The 18222-nt window shown below is 48.1% G+C and overlaps 1 protein-coding gene across 1 annotated transcript in view; it reads left to right on the top strand.

Moving 5' to 3' along the window:
- Positions 1–2705: 2705 nt before the first annotated feature.
- cbfa2t3 (CBFA2/RUNX1 partner transcriptional co-repressor 3) overlaps positions 2706–18222 on the top strand; it is a 183630-nt gene continuing 168113 nt past the window's right edge. The window contains exons 1-2 of the mRNA XM_052028618.1: positions 2706–3042; positions 3406–3505. The gene's annotated coding sequence lies outside the window, so the exon portion shown is untranslated. The remainder of the gene's footprint in view (positions 3043–3405; positions 3506–18222) is intronic.

The raw sequence follows: 18222 nt of genomic DNA on the forward strand, positions 1-18222 counted from the left end.
GGAGAGAGGGGGGAGAGAGGGAGGGGGCGGGAGGGGAGGGAGAGGGGAGGGAGGGGGAGAGAGAAGGGAGGAGAGAGGGAGGGAGGGGGAGAGGGAGAGGGAGGGAGAGGGAGAGGGAGGGAGGGGGAGAGAGAGAGGGGGAGGGGGAGAAGGGGGAGGTGGGGGAGAGGGGGGAAGGGGGAGGTGGGGGAAGGAGGGGGAGGGGGTGGTGGGGTGGGGAAGGAGGGGGGTGGGCTGGGGAAGGAGGGGGAGGGAGAGGGAGAGGGGAGGGAGGGGTGGTGGTGGGGGGAGGGGGAGGGAGGGGGGGTGGTGTGGGAAGGAGGGGGAGGGAGGGGTGGTGGGGGAGGGAATGAGGGGGGTTGGGGAATGAGGGGGGAGGGAGAGGGAGGGGGGAAGTGGTGGGGGAATGAGTGGGACGGAGGGGGGTGCTGAGTGGAGGAGGGAGGGGGTGGTGGGGGGAGGGGGGAGGGAGGGGGTGGTTGGGGAGGGAGGGGGTGGGGGAGGGGGTGGAGGAGGGGAGGGAGAGGGGGGAGGGGGATGCAGGGAGAGGGGATGGGGAGGGCGGTGGGGGAGGGGGAGGGCGGTGGGGGAGTGAGGGGGGGTGGTCGGGGGAGGGGGAGGAGGGAGGGGGGGTGGTGGGGGGTGGAGGAGGGGGGGAGGGAGGGGGGTGGAGGAGGGGGGAGGGGGAGGAGGGAGGGGGGGTGGTGGGGGCTGGAGGGGGGGAGGGAGGGGGGTGGAGGGGGGGTGGTGGGGGGAGGGAGGTGGAGGAGGGGGGTGGTGGGGGGAGGGATGGGGGTGGTGGGGGGAGGGGGTTGGAGGAGGGGGGGAGGGATGGGGGGTGGTGGGGGGAGGGGGTGGAGGAGGGGGGAGGGGTGGTGGGGGGAGGGGGGGCGAGGGAGGGGAAGGAGCGAGGGGGGGTGGTGGGGGAGGGAGGGGGTTGGTGTGTGAAGAACGGAGGGCAGTGGTGGGGGGAAGGGGGGAGGGAGGGCGGTGGGGGGGAAGGAGGGGGCGAGGGAGGGGGTGGTAGGGGAGGGAGGAGGGTGGTGGTGGGAAGGAGGGGGTGGTGGAGGGAGGGGAGGAGGGTGGTGGGGGCAAGGAGGGGGGTAGTGGAGGAGGGAGTGGGGGTGGTGGTGGAGGGAGGGGAGGTGGGAGGAGGAAGGAGGGAGGGGTTTGGGGGGAGGGATGGAGGGAGGGGGTGGCAGGGGGGAGGGAAGGGGAAGAGGGGAGGGAGTAGGGGGAAGTGGTCAGGAGAAGGGAGGGGAAGGGTTGGGGTAAGGAGGGAGGGGGAAGGGGTGAGTGGATGGGGGAGGGAAGGGTGGAGAGGAGGGAGGGGGAGAAGGGGGGAAGGGAGAAGGGGGAGTGTATGGGGGGAGGAGGGAGGGTGAGGGGGAGGAAGGGGAGGGGAGGAGAGGGGATTGGCGGGGAAGGGGAGGAGGCGCGAGGAGGCAGTGAGGGATGAGGGGGAACTAAGGGGGAGGAGAAGGATGGGGAGAAGTGGACGGAGGGGGGATGGAGGGAGAGGTATGGATTGGAGGGAGGGGATGGATGTGCAGGAGGGGTTGGAAGGTGAGGGGATGGGGAGCGGGAGGAGTGGATGAAGGGGGAGGGAGGAGAGGATGGGGAAAGGGGACTGAAGGAGGGGAGGGTAGAGGGGATGGTGTTGGAGGAGGGGATGGAGAGGGAGGAGAGGATGGGGGAGGGGGGATTGAGTGGGGTAGGATGGCTGGGGGAGTGTGGATTTGGGGTATGGGTAGGCGGGAGGGGAGCAGAGAGAGCACGGAGGGAGGTGGAGCAGGGAGGAGATGAAGGAGGGGAGCGGAGATGGAGGTGGGGAGGGAAGGGGAATGGAGGGAAGGGGCAGAGGGAGCAGAGGAGGGGATGAAGGGGGAAGGGAGGGTGAGTGTGGGAGGGAGGGTGAATAGAGCAGGAGGAGTGGATGAAGGGAGGGAATGGAGAGAGTGAAGGAGGGGGAGATGGGGCATGGATGAGGGATGGAGGGATAGAGGGAGGGGTTGGTGGGGGTGGAGGGATGGGTAGGAGGGGAATGGAGGGGGAGGAGGGGTGATTGAGGGGGATGGAGGGGAGGTGGATGCATGGAGGGAATGAGGGGTGAGGGTGGAGGGTGATGGAGGGGGCATTCGGGGATGGAGGGAGAGGATGGGGCAGGGTGGAGGGTGTAAGGTAGCGGATGGAGGGAGGGGGAGAGTGGGGTGAGGTGGGAGAGGATGGGGGACGGTGGAGGGAGAGGAAGGTGGGGGTAGAAGGAAGGAGAGGAAGGAGGCTGTGGGTTGGATGGGATGAGGATCGATGGAGGGAGGAGGTGGGAGGAAGGGGGCAGGAGGGAGTAGATGAGGGAGGGGAGAATGGAGGGAGAGAAGTAGAGAGGACGGAGGTTGAAGAGGGAGGGGAGTAGGTGGTGTGGCAGGGTGATGTGGGAAGTGGGAGGGTGAGTCGGTTGCAGTGGTTGAAGGGGGGAGAGTTTGGGGAGGTGAGGGTTGAGGGGATGTCGAGGGGCATGGGGGGACGGTGTGGGGTGTAGTAGGGAGTGAAGGTTGGGGTGGATGTGAGTTTAGGGGGTGGGGACGGGTTATAGGGGAGGGACAGCAAAGGTTGTGTTGAGGGAGAAGGATTGGGCAGGACAGGGGGAGAAGTGTGGAGGGTTGGGTGGGGGTAAAAGTGTGGCAGGATCCAGGGGAAGTGTGGGTATGAGGGAGAAAGAATGGTGGAAATGGGGGAGGGAAGCAGGTGTGGTTGAAGGGATGAGACCTTGGTTTGTTGGTGTTGGGTGGTAAATCCCTAGTCCAGAGTGCTGGCTGATCCGTAAGTGAAAGGCTGTCCATCACTTTGAGTACCCAGTTTGCTTTATAAACCAGTTCAAATTCCTCATGTTACCCTCATCCCTGGTGGTTCTAAATTTACTTCTTTGTTTTCTCTCATTGAACTCCTCTTGTGCCACTACCTTTAAAGGGAAACAGAGGATAGTCAGCAGGTCAGAAACATCTGTGGAAGGAGTTGATTTTTCTGACCGAAGTCCTATGAAAGGTGGGGGAAAGCTTTTTTCCAGCTCTGAGTAATTGTGGTCAACCTCAAGTGTTAACTATTTCTCTTTCCACAGATGCTGCCTGACCTACTGAGTGCTTCCAGCATCTTCTGTTTTTATTTCAATTTTCAGCATCTGCTGTTTTTTTTACACTTTGATTTCTGCTGCATCTGACCTATTTTGGTAACCATCTTACTTTCCGCTCCTGGCTCCTTTTTCTAGTTGACTTTGTTGGTTCTTTGGGTACTTTTCCAACTCCCCTTTAAATCTGATGATGTTGCCCCTCAAAAAAAAATCTTTGATTCCTCTGCCTTTGCAGATAGCTTCCCTTGATTTCCATACTAATCCATGTTTCTCTTTTTCAGAATTGCATATTTGAATCTCTCCAATCAGGTTTCTGCTTCTATGTCATACCAAAGCAGCTTTAATCAAGATCACCTAATGACGGTCTAGCTTGAGATAAAGGTAAAGTTTTTCTCCTTGCGGTTTTCAACCTATTTATAATCTCCTCCAAAGTCTCTGTACTGTTGATAAGTTGGTGGAACTGCAATTTGGCTCCATTTTTATCTTTCTGGTTGTAGCCATGCAACCTCTGCCAGCATTCATCCTGTTACTCAGAAATTTTACAATTATATTAAGAGCAAAAGGGTAACTATGGAGAGAATAAGTCCCCTTGAAGAACAATGTGGTCACCTGTGTGTGCAGCTACAGGAGATGGGCGAGATGTTAAATATTTCACATTTGTATTTACCATGGAGAAGGTCATGGAGACTAAGGAATTAAGGGAAATGAATTGTGATTTATTGGAACATATTCACGTGATAGAGGAGGTGCTGGGGTTCTTAAGACATATTAAGGTGGATAAGTCCTTGGGCCCCGATCAAGTGTATCATCGGGCATTGTGGGAAGCTAGGGAAAAAATAGTAGGGGCCCTGGCTGAGATATTTGCATCATCTTTAGCTTGGGGTGAGGTACCGGAAGACTGGAGGGTGGCTAGTGTTGTGCCTTTATTTAAGAAGGGTTGCAAGGACAAGTCGGAACTACAGGCCAGTGAGCCTAACTTGTTGTGAAAGTTACTGGAGGGTATTCTGAGGGACAGGATTTACCAGCATTTGGAAAGCTGAGGACTGGTTAGGAATAGTCAGCATGGTTTTATGTGTGGGGAAATCATGTCTCACGAATTTGACTGAGTGTTTTGAAGAGGTGATGAGGAGGATCCATGAGGGCAGGGTGGTAGATGTTGTCTACATGGACTAAAGCAAGACCTTTGACAAGGTTCTGCATGCTAGGCTAGTCTGGAAGCTTACTTTACATGGGATCCAGGGTGAGCTAGCTTTATTGGATACAAAATTGGCTCAGTGGAAGTAGTCATGGGATGGTAGTGGAGGGTGGTTATTCAAATTGAAGGCCTATGACCGGTGGTGTGCCGCAAGGACTGGTATTGGGTCCACTGTTGTGTCATCTATGTTAACTATTTGGATGACAGTTGTTAATATTGTTAGTAAGTTTGCAAATGACACCAAAATTGGTGGTGTAAACAGTGAAGAAGAATATCTAATGTTACAACAGGATCTAGTTTAACTGGGGAAGTGGGCCAAGGAATGGCAGATGGAATTTAACTTGGACATGTTGGAGGTTTTGCAAGTTAAACCAGGGCCAGACTTGCATGGTAAGTGGTAGGGCCTTGGGAAATGTTGAACAGAGACACCTAGGGGTACAGGTACATAGTTCCCTGAAAGTGGTGACACACAGATAGACAAGAGTAGTGAAGAAGTCATTTGGCACACTTGCCTTCATCAGTCAGGATATTGAATACAGGAGCTGGGATATCATGTGGGCAGGCACGGTAGTGCAGCAGTTAGCGTGACACTATTACAGCGCCAGCGACTAGGGTTCAATTCCCACCGCTGTCTGTAAGGAGTTTGTACGTTCTGCATCTGTAGAGGCAGAGGGATAGATGAAGTTTTGCATCGAGAGGGCTGAGTGTAGTGGGAAGATAGCCCTATGCTCTGTCTTCCCTCTACACACACACAGTCCTGGTGCAGGGTCTTGACCTGAAATGTTGATTGTCCCTTTGCCTCCACACGTGCTGCTTGACCCACTGAGTTCTTCCAGCAGTTTATTTTTTGCTCCAGATTCCACCATCTGCAGTCTCTTGTGTCTCTATTCACCTTTTGTTATTTCATTCTGTTTATTGATCAATGCTGGAGTCCTTTAATATTTATTTGTGGAAACATCGAAAATAGTTATAAAGTCTGGTGACAGCTCTCAGCTTTGGGGCTTAATGTGATACAGGAAGGTTTGTGCCATATTGTTCAGCAGCACCCTCATGTGGTGGGCTCCAGCACTGATCATTCAGCAGACAGCACAAAAAGTGGGAATGAATTATGTCCACTGCATATTTTCAGAGAACTTGCTCTTCCTCTCAGTCAGGCTCCCCAGTATGTGCTTTTGCTTGCACTTATCTTGTTTTCCATCTCTCATTTATAAGATAAGATGTCTTTATTAGTCACATGTACATTGAAACACACGGTGAAATGCATCTTAGAACCATAGAACACTACAGGACAGAAAACAGGCCATTCGGCCCTTCTAGTCTATGCCAAAACGGTATTCCACTAGTCCCATTGACCTGCACCCAGTCCATAACCCTCCAGACCTCTCCTGTCCATGTATTTATCCAATTTATTCTTAAAACTCGAGTGAGCCTACATTTACTACATCAGGTGGCAGCCCGTTCCATACTCCCACCACTCTGAGTGAAGAAGCTTCCCCTAATGTTCCCCCTAAACTTTTCCCCTTTCACCCTAAAGCCATGTCCTCTCGTACTTATCTCTCCTAATCTAGGTGGAAAGAGCCTACTCACATTAACTCTGTATTTTGTGTTACTCATAATTTTGTAAACCTCTATCAAATCTCCCCTCATTCTTCTGCGCTCCAAGGAATAAAGTCCTAACCTGTTCAACCTTTCCCTGTAACTCAACTCCTGAAGACCCAGCAACATTCTAGTAAATTTCCTCTGCACTTTTTCAATCTTACTGATATCCTTCCTATAGTTAGGTGACCAGAACTGCACACAATACTCCAAATTTGGCCTCACCGATGTCTTATACAACCTCACCATAACATCCCAACTCCTATACTCAATACTTTGGCATCCTGGCATTCTTAAAGCAAAAGCCTTCTTTACAACCCTGTCTACCTGTGATGCCTCTTTCAGGGAATTATGTATCTGAACTCCCAGATCCCTTTGTTCCTCTGCACTTCTCAGTGCCCTACCATTTACTGTGTATGTCCTACCTTGATTTGTCCTTCCAAAATGCGACACCTCACACTTGTCTGCATTAAATTCCATCTGCCATTTTCTGGCCCATTCTTCCAGTTGGTTCAGATCCCTCTGCAAGCTTTGAAAGCCTTCCTCGCTGTCCACTTCACCTCCAGTCTGAGAAACAATCATCCACTACCACTCTGTCTTCTCCCACACAGCCAATTTCGAATCCAGTTTACAACCTTTCCATGGATACCCAGTGTCTGAACCTTCTGAACTAACTTCCCATGTGGGACCTTGTCAAAGGCCTTACTAAAGTCCATGTAGACAACATCCACAGCCTTTCCTTCATCTACTTTCTTGGTAACCTCCTCGAAAAACTCTACAAGATTCGTTAAACACGATCTACCACGCACAAAGCCATGCTGACTATCCTTAATCAGCCCTTGGCTATCCAAATACTTGTATATCCGATCTCTCAGAACACCTTCCAATAATTTACCCACTACTGATGTCAGGCTCACTGGCCTGTAATTACCTGGTTTACTTTTAGATCCTTTTTTAAACAACGGAACTACATGAGCTACCCTCCAGTCCTCTGGCACCGTACCTGCAGCTGAGGGCATTTTAAATATATCTGTAAAGCAGCAAGCACCTCCTCCTCTTTAATCTCCATATGTTCCATGACACTATTGCCTGTTTCCCTTCCTTCCATATCCACTATGCCCGTTTCCTGAGTAAATACTGATGCAAAAAAACTGTTTAAGATCTCCCCCATTTCCTGGGGCTCCACACATATACGACCACTCTGATCTACTAGGGGACCAATTTTGTCCCTTACTATCCTTTTACTCTTAATATACTTGTAGAAACCCTTCGGGTTTACCTTCACATTATCTGCCAAAGCAACCTCATGTCGTCTTTTTGCCTTCCTGATTTCCTTTTTCAGTATTTTCTTTCTTTTTCTATACTCTTCAAGTACCTCATTTGTTCCTAGTTGCCTATACCTACTATACAACTCTCTTTTTCTTAACCAGACTGCCAATATCCCTTGAAAACCAAGGTTCCCTATGCTTGTTAACTTTGCCTTTAATCCTGGCAGGAACATGCAAACTCTGCACTCTCAAAATTTCGTCTTTGAAGGCCTTCCACTTACTGAGCACATCCTTGCCAGAAAACAACTTACCCCAATCCACTTTTCCTAGATCCTTTCTCATTTCCACAAAATTGGCCTTTCTCCAATTTAAAACCTCATCCCGAGGACCAGGCCTGTCCTTATCCATAATTGACTTGAAACTAATGACATTATGGTCACTGGACCCAAAATGCTCACCTACACATACTTCTGTCACCTGACCTGCCTGGTTCCCTAATAGGAGATCAAGTAGTGTATTCTCTCTCGTTGGTACCTCTATATATTGATTTAGAAAACGTTCCTGAACACATTTGACAAATTCCAAGCCATCCAGCCCTTTCACAGTGTGGGAGTCCCAGTCAATATGTGGAAAGTTAAAATCCCCTACTATTACAACTTTCTGTTTCTTACATCGGTCTGCTATCTCCCTACAGATTTGTTCCTCCAATTCTCTCTGACTATTGGGCGGTCTATAATACAACCCTATTAGTGTGGCCACACCTTTCCTGTTCCTCCGCTCCACCCATATGGCCTCAGTAGATGAGCCTTCTGGGCTGTCCTGTCTACGCACAGCTGTGATATTTTCCCTGACCAGTAATGCCGCTCCTCCCCCTTTCATCCCTCCCCCTCTATCACGTCTGAAACAACGGAACCCCGGAACATTAAGCTGCCAGTCCTGCCCTTCCTGCATCCAAGTCTCACTAATAGCAATAATATCATAATCCCACGTGCCAATCCACGCCCTAAGCTCATCTGCCTTACCTACAATGCTTCTTGCATTGAAATTGATGCACCTGAGAACACTTCTATCATGTACAAACCTTTGATTTCTGTCTATACCTGCAGTCCTCGCATGACCTTTTTCCTCCTCCACCTCACTATCTGCACTAACACTCTGGTTCCCCTCCCCCTGCAAATCTAGTTTAAACCCCCCTGGAGCAGCACTAGCAAACCTACCTGCAAGAATGTTAGTCCCCCTCCAGTTCAGGTGCAAACCGTCCTGTCAGAACAGGTCCCACCTTCCCTGGAACAAATCCCAATTGTCTAGAAACATGAAGCCCTCCCTCCTGCACCAATTCCTTAGCCACATATTTAGCTGCATGATCCTCCTATTTCTAGCCTCATTAGCTCGTGGCACGGGTAGCAATCCTGAGATTGCAACCTTGGAGGTCCTGTCCTTCAACTTTGCACCTAATTCTCTAAACTCTCTTTGCAGGACCTCCTCCTCTTTCCTATCCATGTCATTGGTCCCTACGTAGACCACAACATCTGGCTGCTCACTTTCCCTCCTGAGAATATTGAGAACTCGATCCAAGGTATCACGGACCCTGGCACCAGGGAGGCAACAGACCATCAGGGACTCTCGATCTCTCCCACACAACCTCCTATCTGTCCCCCTAACTATGGAATCCCCATCACTATTGCTCTTCTTTTCCCTCCTTCCTTTCTGAGCCGAGGGTTCGTCTTGGTGCCAGAGAACCAACCACTGCAACTTGTCCCTGGTAGGTCGTCCTCACCAGCAGTATCCAAAATGGTATACTTATTGTTGATGGGAATGGCCATGGGGTGCTCTGCTCTTTCGGTCTATACCCCTTCCCTTTCCTGACAGTCACCCAGCTACCTGCCTCCTGACTTTTAGGGGTGACTGTCTCAATGAAACTCCTGTCTATTTCTGCCTCTGCCTCACGAATGATCTGGAGTTCATCTTTGCAGAGTGTTCTGGGGGCAGCCTGCAAGTGTCGCCACGCTTCTGGTGCCAACACTTCTTGCATTCTCTCATGTACTACTTATTCAAACTAGTACTGCTTTCTCTCCATCATGCATTCTTGCTTTCTCGTTTGCCTTCACCCATGTTCCTCATCTGTTTAGTTAGAAACCATTGTTCAACTGGTTAGAGGATGCCGGCCCAAACCCAAGTAAAACTAATATTAAGGATGCCAGTCAAATGGTAAAAATGTCCAATGTGAAAGATCTGTTCAGTTGCCTAGCAGTGGTTGCTGTCGCTGTGTAAATCAAGAATGAACAATTAGAGCATCAGCAAGTCCTTCTGTAGATGACATCGAATTCATACAGTTCTGCTATAGATAGAATGATACAGCACAGTAGCAAGCCCTTTGACCCACGATGTTGCCAATGTTGCCCACGATGAGCATGATGCCAATCTAAACTAATCCCATCTGCCTGCACTAAGGACCACACCTTCTATTCCCTGTGTTCATGTGTCTGTCTAACTGTTGCTATTGTACATAAACCTTTCCCCTTCTCACCTTAAACCTATGCCCTCTAGTATTTGACATTTCCATCCTGATAAAAAGACTAACCATCTACCCTATGCCTCTCATAATTTTATATATTCCTATCAGATCGCCTCTCAGCCTCTGACACTCCAGCAAAAAAAAGTCTGTCCAATCTCTCCGTATAGAATACTTTCCAATCCAGGCAAAATCCTGATGACTCTCTTCTGCAACCCCTCCAAAGCCTCCACATCCTTCCTGTAATGCGGCAACCAGAACTACACACGATACTCTATGTAGAGTTATACAGCATGGAAACAGGCCCTTCAGCTCAACTCATTCATGCCGACCAAGGTGCCTATATCCCTATAAACCTTTCCTATCCATGTACCTGTCCAAAGGTCTTTTAATTGTTATTGTACATGCCTCCCATTTCTTCTGGCAGCTCGTTCTATATACACACCACCCTCTGTGTGATGAAGTTGCCACTCAGTTCCCTTTTAAATCTTTGCCCTCTCACCTTAAACCTAAGCCCTCTAGTTTTTGGTTTTCTTTCCCTAGGAAAAAGACTGTGCATTCACCCTATCAATGCCCCTCATGATTTTATACACTTCTATAAGGTCACCCCTCAGTCTCTCACATTCCAAGGAATAAGGCCCAGCCTGCCCAACTGCTCCCTACGACTCAGGCCCTCGTGTCTTAGCAACGTTCTCATAAATCTTATTTGCACTCTTTCTAGCTTAATGATATTTTTACTATAACATTGTAACCAAAACTGTACACGATACTATTGGTGCAGCCTCACCAATGTCTTGTACAACTGCAACATAACATCCCAAGTAAAACGAGGTATCTTTATTAGTCACATGTACATTGAAATACATACTTGGTGCCCTAATGAAGGCCAGCATGCCAAACGCTTTCTTCACCACCCTGTCTATATGTGGTGTAACCAAAGTTTTGTACAGCTGCAACATGACTTCCCAACTTTTATACTCAATGCAGTAGTATGTGTACATTTAATGGTGTTGCACCAGTGATGGTTAATCTATTGGAGTTGTATTTATTTTGAATAAACATGTAGACTGTTATCACATATCATTTCTGAGGGAGTGCTGCACTCTTTGAGGAAGCAGAAAATATGTTGACCCAAAGCTTGCCTTTTCTTTTGGGTGTCAGTAAAAGATCTCATTGGATTAAGTACTGGAAGTTCTGTCAGGTGACCCGACCAATATTTTTCATTCAGTCTACAGTTCTAAAACTAAGCATCCAGTCACTATCACATGTTTGTGCCTAAATTGGCTGCTGTGTTATCTACATAGCAGCAAAGCCTGCACTTCTAAAGTACTTGAAGACACAAGAGATGACAGATGCTGGAATCTGGACCAAAAAACAACCTGCTGGAAGAACTCTACATTGGTGAGACTAAGCACAGACTAGGTTACTGATTCGCAGAGCACCTGTGCTCTGTCTGCAATGGTCATCCTGAGCTCCCAGTTGTGTGCCATTTCAATTGCCCTTCCCATTCCCACACCGATCTGTCCATCCTCAGCCTTCTCTAATGCCAGGGTGAGGCCCAGTGCGAATGAGAAGAACATCTCATATTCCAACTGAATAATTTACAACCAATGGTAGGAACCTTGAATTTTCCAATTTCAAGTAACCCTTACCTCCCTCTCCACCACCACCACCCCCCCCCCCCCCCCCCCCCCCCCCCCCCCCCACAACCAAACCTCCTCTTTCTGATCCTCCTCTGGCCCCTCTGTATTTGTCTCCTTTTCCACACACCCTCCTCCAGCCTCCCATCACCCATTTTCATTCCCCTCCCCCTCCTGATTCCATCCACTCATTACCATACAGTTCACCCCCTGGCTGCTCCTCCTCCATCTGGTCCTGGTTTCATCTACTTTTTCCCCTCTCCCCAAATGGTTACTGTTATCACCTTCCTTACTTATCAGATTCCAGCACTGGTGTCCTTGCTTATCACCGTGTAGCACCTGCTTCCACCTTCACTTCCCTCCCCCCCGCTCCTGGCTTCATCTTTTTTGTTTGCCTCCATCTATCATCCACCTACCTCTGTTTTCCAACTCCACGCCTTCCCCTCCCCTACCTGGCTCAATCTGCCTATCATCCAACTCTCCTCCCCGCTCCCCCACGTTCATAATCACATCTGGCCTCTGTCTCACCACTCCCATTTATCACTTTGTGCTGGCTATCTCCCTTCTCCACTCTCAGTCCTGATGCAGGGTTTCGACCCAAAACCTCGACAATTATTTTCCCCCCACATATGCTGCTTGACCTGCCAAGTTCCTCCAGCAGATTGTTTGTTGCTAGAAGAACTCAGCAAGTCAAGCAGCATCTGTGGAGGCAAAGGGATGGTCGAAGGTTTCAGGTTGAAACCCTGCATCAGGACTGAGAATGCAGAGGGCAGATAGCCAGTATAAAGAGGTGAGAGGGAGGGGAAAGACTAGGTGATAGGTGGAACCAGATGAGAGTGGGACGATAGGCGGATAGATCCAGGTAGCGGGAGGGGAGAGTGAAGGTAGAGGCAGAGGCTGGAAGGTGACAATTTTGCAACCAGATAAAGGAGGAATCATGGGTAGATGGAACAAGATTGGAGAGGCTGACAAATATAGGTTTCAAGGGGGTGAAAGGGGAAATGAACAAAGGGGGAGGGAACCTAGGTTGACTGGTGGGATGGAAAAGGAACACTAGGGGGTGTGTATTACCTGAAACTGGAAAATGTAGTCTTCATACCATTGGGGTGTAGGCTACCCACAAAACAAAGTTTTGTTCTTGTTTGTATTTGGTCTCATCGTAGCAGTAGAGTAGGGAACATGCACCTCCTCCAATCTCGTCTATTTCAGTTGGTGCTCTTGATGGGGCCTCCTCTACCTTGGCAAGATGAAGTGTAGATTCGTCAACTGTTTTGTGGAGAACCTGCACTGCCTGCAGTGTCCATCTTGAGCTTCCAGTAGCATGTCATTTCAACTCCCCTCCCAATTCCCACACCTACCTGTCTGTCCTCTGCCTTCTTCAAGGTATTGAGTATAAAAGTTGGGTAGTTGTGTTGCAGCTGTATAAAACCTTGGTTAGGCTACAGGGAGAGATTGGACAAACTTGGGTTGTTTTCTCTGGATTGTCAGAGGTTGAGGGGCGACCTGGTATAAAATTATGAGAGGAATAGAGAGGGTAGATAGTCTTTTTCCCAGGGTGGAAACATCAAATAATAGTTGGCGTACTTTTAAGGTGAGGGGGGGAAGTTTAAAGGAGATTTGCAAAGCAAGTTCCTTCTGCACAGAGTGGTAGGTACCTGAAACGTGCTGCCAGGGGAGGTGGTGGAAGCTGATATAATAGCAACATTTTAAAGGCATTTAGCTAGGTACATGAACAGGCATGGAATGAAGGGATATAGACCATAAGCAGGCAAATGAGATTAGTTTAAATTGGCATCCCAGTCAGTACAGATACCGTGGGCCAAAAGGCCTGCGTCTGTGCTCTACTGTTTGATATTCCATGATAGAACATAGAATGTAGAACAGTACTGTATAGAACAGGCCCTTCCGCCCACAATGTTATGCTGACATAGCTATTCCCTCCTACCTACAGAATGCCCATATCCCTCTATTTTCTTCTCATTCATGTGCCCATCCAAACCCCTCTTAAAAGCCCCAATGAGCCCCACCACCCTATCAGGCAATGCATTCCAAGCATCCACCACTCTCTCAGTTTAAAAAAAAGTACCCCTCATGTCCAGAGAAAAGAACCCAAGTTTGTCCAGCCTGTCCTGACAGCACATGCCCTCTAATCCAGGCAGTATCCTAATAAACCTCCTCGGCACCCTCTCTAAAGCCTTGATATCCTTCCCAGAGTGAGGTGACCAGATGGTCAGTTGATGGTCAGTTCGAAGGTCATAATTCTAGCAGAAGAGTTGGCTGAGAATATTTTTGGGCTCAGAATATTCTGCCTTCAAATTCAATCTTCCAAAGTATACCACTTCATATTTTTTCAGATTGAAATCCATCTGCCAGTTCTCCACCCAACTCTGCATCCTGATTATATTCCATTGTAACCTACGACAGCCTTCTACACCATCCACACCTCCAACCTTCGTGCCATCTGCAAACTTACAAACCCATTCCTCCACTTCCTCATCCAAGTCATTTATAAAAATCACAAAGAGCAGGGATCCCAGAACAGATCCCTGTGGAACACCATTAGTCACCGACCTCAGAACCATTATTTCATTCTTAATTTTGGGTCTCTTGAATTCTCTGGGAATTGAAAAGAGTAGCAACTACCTCTTTAGATGTTTTTAAAATGTTTTAACATTTATGAAAAACATAAAAACAATCAGCAAGGAAGGACGGGTGTTAGAAAATGCCTAACTTGGATGGGTTTAAGAAGTGTCAGTTATAATAAACTCCACAGAATATGTTCATAGCTCTGTAGTTGTGTTATCAGAAGCATGCCTTTGTCAGCTGTATTAATATTGACTGCAAAGGCAGATAGGGTCTGGTAACTGCCCGGGCTCGGCTTTATCTGGCAGGAACAGACAAAGCTGGGTCGTTATCAGCAAAGTGCAGTGTGTGTACTGAGCTGTTCAATCTCTGAGTTGGTGCTTGCTGGTCATTTCGACAAGGAATGGATTCACACTATAATAACCAGAGAGACTGAAGGTATGAATGAATGAGGGGGGAGAAGAAAGAATGAAATTAATAAATGATCTCAACTTTTATTTCACTAATATTCAAACTAATAGACATCATTCTCAGCTGTTCCACTTCAATTTCTATTACTTGTGCTCTTTATCACTCTCTCTATCCTCCTTCACATCCCCAAGTCCTCACCTTGCCAGAAACATTGGCTTAATATCAAAGGGTCTTCCACTCTTGTTCTGTCAAGTCATTGTTATAAGCCATGTCCTGAGGGAGACAATGGAGGTGCTGTTATCTTGAAGGTTGAGATTCCATCTACTGAGCACAGAAGATCTTGTGGTACTGGTCAAAGAAGTGCAATGGACTGCTGTCCATTGAAGTGCAGTTGTCCTGGTTATCACCTCACCAGTAACACGTTATTTGGTAGTGTCTCACTTTTTGAAAATTGATTCCTGCTGATTACACTGCAACAGTGGCAGCACTTCACAAGTACTTTAATGTTCTTCTTGTATTTATTCTTTCATGGGGTGTGGATATCTCTGGCAAAACCAAAGTTTATTTAATGGCCATCCCTAACAGCCCTGAGCTGATCAGGCAGTTAAGAGCCATAGTAAGCATGGTCTCATGTAGGCCATACCAAGCAAGGATGGCAGATGTCCTTCCTTGAAGGGCATTGGTGAATAATAATGCAGTTTAATAGTTGCTGTTACTGAGACTAGGTTATTTTTTTTAAAAAAGTCTCAATTTGTTTAAATACATTTAAATTCCTCAGCAGCTGTGGTGGGATTTGAGCCTGAATATATGATCCTAAACTCTGGTTTCTAGTCCAGTAATTTAAACACTGCTACTATACCCCTTGCAAAGCACTAAATAAATGTGAACGTTACTGTTTGGAATTCTGGAAACTGTCTCAAGGGCACAGATTCTGGTGAAATGGTGAACTTGGCTTTTAGATTATCTAATTCTTTTTTGAGTCTTTAGATTGATGCATAGAACAATACAGCACAATACAGGCCCTTCAGCCCACGATGTTGTGCCAACCTTCAAACCACTCCTAAGACTACCTAACCCCTTCCTCTCACATATCCCTTGATCTTAAATTCCTCCATATGCTTATCTAACAATCTTTTGAACTTGCCCAATGTATCTGCCTCCACCACCACCCCCAGCAGCGCATTCCATGCACCAGCCACTCTCTGGGTGAAAAACCTCCCTCTGACGTCTCCCTTGAACTTCCCACCCATTACCTTAAAGCCATGCCCTCTTGTATTGAGCATTGGTGCCCTGGGAAAGAAGTGCTGGCTGTCCACTATCTATTCTTCTTAATATTTTGTAAACCTCTATCATGTCTCCCCTCATCCTCCTCCTCTCCAATGAGTAAGGCCCTAGCTCCCTTAGTCTCTCCTCATAATCCATACTCTGTAATCCAGGCAGCATCCTGGTAAACTTCCTCTGCACCCTCCACATCCTTCCTATAATGAGGCGACCAGAACTGGACACAGTACTCTAAGTGTGGTCTAACCAGAGTTCTGTAAAGCTGCATCATTACTTCGCGGCTCTTAAACTCGATCCCACAACTTAAGAAAGCTTATGGGATGTTAGCTTTCATAACTACCCTATCCACCTGTGTGGCAACTTTGAGGGATCTATGGATATGAACCCCCAGATCCCTCTGCTCCTTTACACTGCCCAGAATCCTGCCATTTACCTTGTATTCTGCCTTGGAGTTAGTCCTTCCGAAGTGTACCACCTCACACTTCTCTGGATTGAACTCCATCTGCCACTTGTCAGCCCAGCTCTGCATCCCTCTAAGCTTCAACAGCCATCCACACTATCCACAGCACCACCGATCTTTGTGTCATCTGCAAACTTGCTGACCCACCCTTCCACCCCCTCATCTAAGTCATTAATAAATATCACAAAAAGTAGAGGTCCCAGAACCAATCCCCGTGGGACACCACTAGTCACAGCCCTCTAATCTGAATGCACTCCCTCCAGCACAACCCTCTGCTTTTTACAGGCAAGCCAATTCTGAATCCACATGGCCAAGCTTCCCTGGATCCCTTGGCCTCTGACCTTCTGAAGAAGCCTACCATGTGGAACCTTGTCAAACGCCTTACTAAAATCCATGTAGACCATATCTACTGCACTACCCTCAGCAATCTTCCTGGTCACCTCCTCAAAGAACCTTATCAGGCTTGTGAGGCAAGATCTTCCCTTCACAAATCCATGCTGGCTGTCCCTAATCAGTTCATGATTCTCTAAATGCTCATAGATCCTATTTCTAAGAATCCTTTCCAACAGCTTGCCTACCACAGATGTAAGGCTCACTGGTCTGTAATTCCCTGGACTATCCCTGCTACCTTTTTTGAACAAGGGGACAATATTTGCCACCCTCCAATCCTCCAGTACCATCCCCGTAGACAATGAGGACTCAAAGATCCTAGCCAATATAAACAGTACAGTACAGGCCCTATGGCCCACTATGTTGTGCCAACCCATATAAACACCTATTCCCTGATCAATCTAACCCCTCCTACACAGCCCATAACCATCCATTTTTATTACTTCCATGTGCCTGTCTAAGAGTCTTTTAAATGTCCCTGTTGTATCAGCCTCTACCACCACTCCTGGTAGTATGTTCCAGGCACCCACCACTCTCTGTATTTAAAAAAAAACTTGCCTCTGACATCTCCTCTAAACTTTCCTCTTCTGACCTTAAACTGATGTCCTCTGGTATTGGTCATTGCCACCCTGGGGAAAAGGTGCTGGCTGTCCACTCGATCAATGACCCTCATAATCTTATACACCTCCAAGTCACATTTCATACTGCATCACTCCAAAGAGAAAAGACCTGGCTCGCTCAACCTTCCCTCATAAGACATGTTCTCTAATCCAGGCAGCATCCTACTAAATCTCCTCTGCACCCCCTCTAATGCTTCCACATCCTTCCTATAATGAGGTGACCAGAACTGTACACAATACTCTAAATGTGGTCTAACCAGAGTTTGCTAGAGCTGCAACATTACCTCGCAGCTCTTGAACTCAATCCCCTGACTGATGAAGGCCAGCACATCATGCGCCTTCTTAACCACCCTTTCAACTTGTGCAGCAACTTTGAGGGATCAATGGACTTGGACCCCAAGATCCCTCTGTTCCTCTACACTGCTGAGAATTCTGCTATTAACCTTGTACTCCACCTTCAAGTTTGATCTTCAAGTGTATCACTTGACATTTTCCCAGATTGAACTCCATCTGCCACTTCTCCACCCAACTCTGCATCCTGTCCATATCCCATTGTAACTTACGACAGCCTTCTACCTATCCACAACACCTCCAATCTTTGTGTCATCTGAAAACTTACTAACCTATCCCTCCACTTCCTCATCCAAATTATTTATAAAACTCACAAGAGCAGGGGTCCCAGAACAGATCCCTGTGGAACACCACTAGTCGTTGACCTCTAGGCGGAATACTCTCCATCTACTACCACCCTCTGCCTTCTGTGGGCAAGCAATTCCAAATCTACATAGCCAAGTCTCCATTGATCCCATGCCTTATGACTTTCTGGATGAGCCTACCATGGGGAACCTTGTCAAACGCCTTACTAAAATCCATATACACCATGTCCACTGCTCTACATTCATCAATTTGTTTTGTCACCTCCTTGAAAAACTCAATTAAGCTCGTGAGACACGACCTGCCCCTCACACAGTCATGCTGACTAGCCCTAATAAGACTATGCTTCTCCAAATGCTTGTAAATCCTGTCCCTAAGCATCTTTTCCAATAGCTTGCCCACCACTGACATAAGACTCACTGGTCTATAATTCCCAGGATTATCCCTATTACCTTTCTCGAACAACGGAACAACATTTGCCATCCTCT

The sequence above is a fragment of the Pristis pectinata genome, chromosome 13 (assembly GCF_009764475.1).
Source record: "Pristis pectinata isolate sPriPec2 chromosome 13, sPriPec2.1.pri, whole genome shotgun sequence".
NCBI lineage: Eukaryota > Metazoa > Chordata > Chondrichthyes > Rhinopristiformes > Pristidae > Pristis > Pristis pectinata.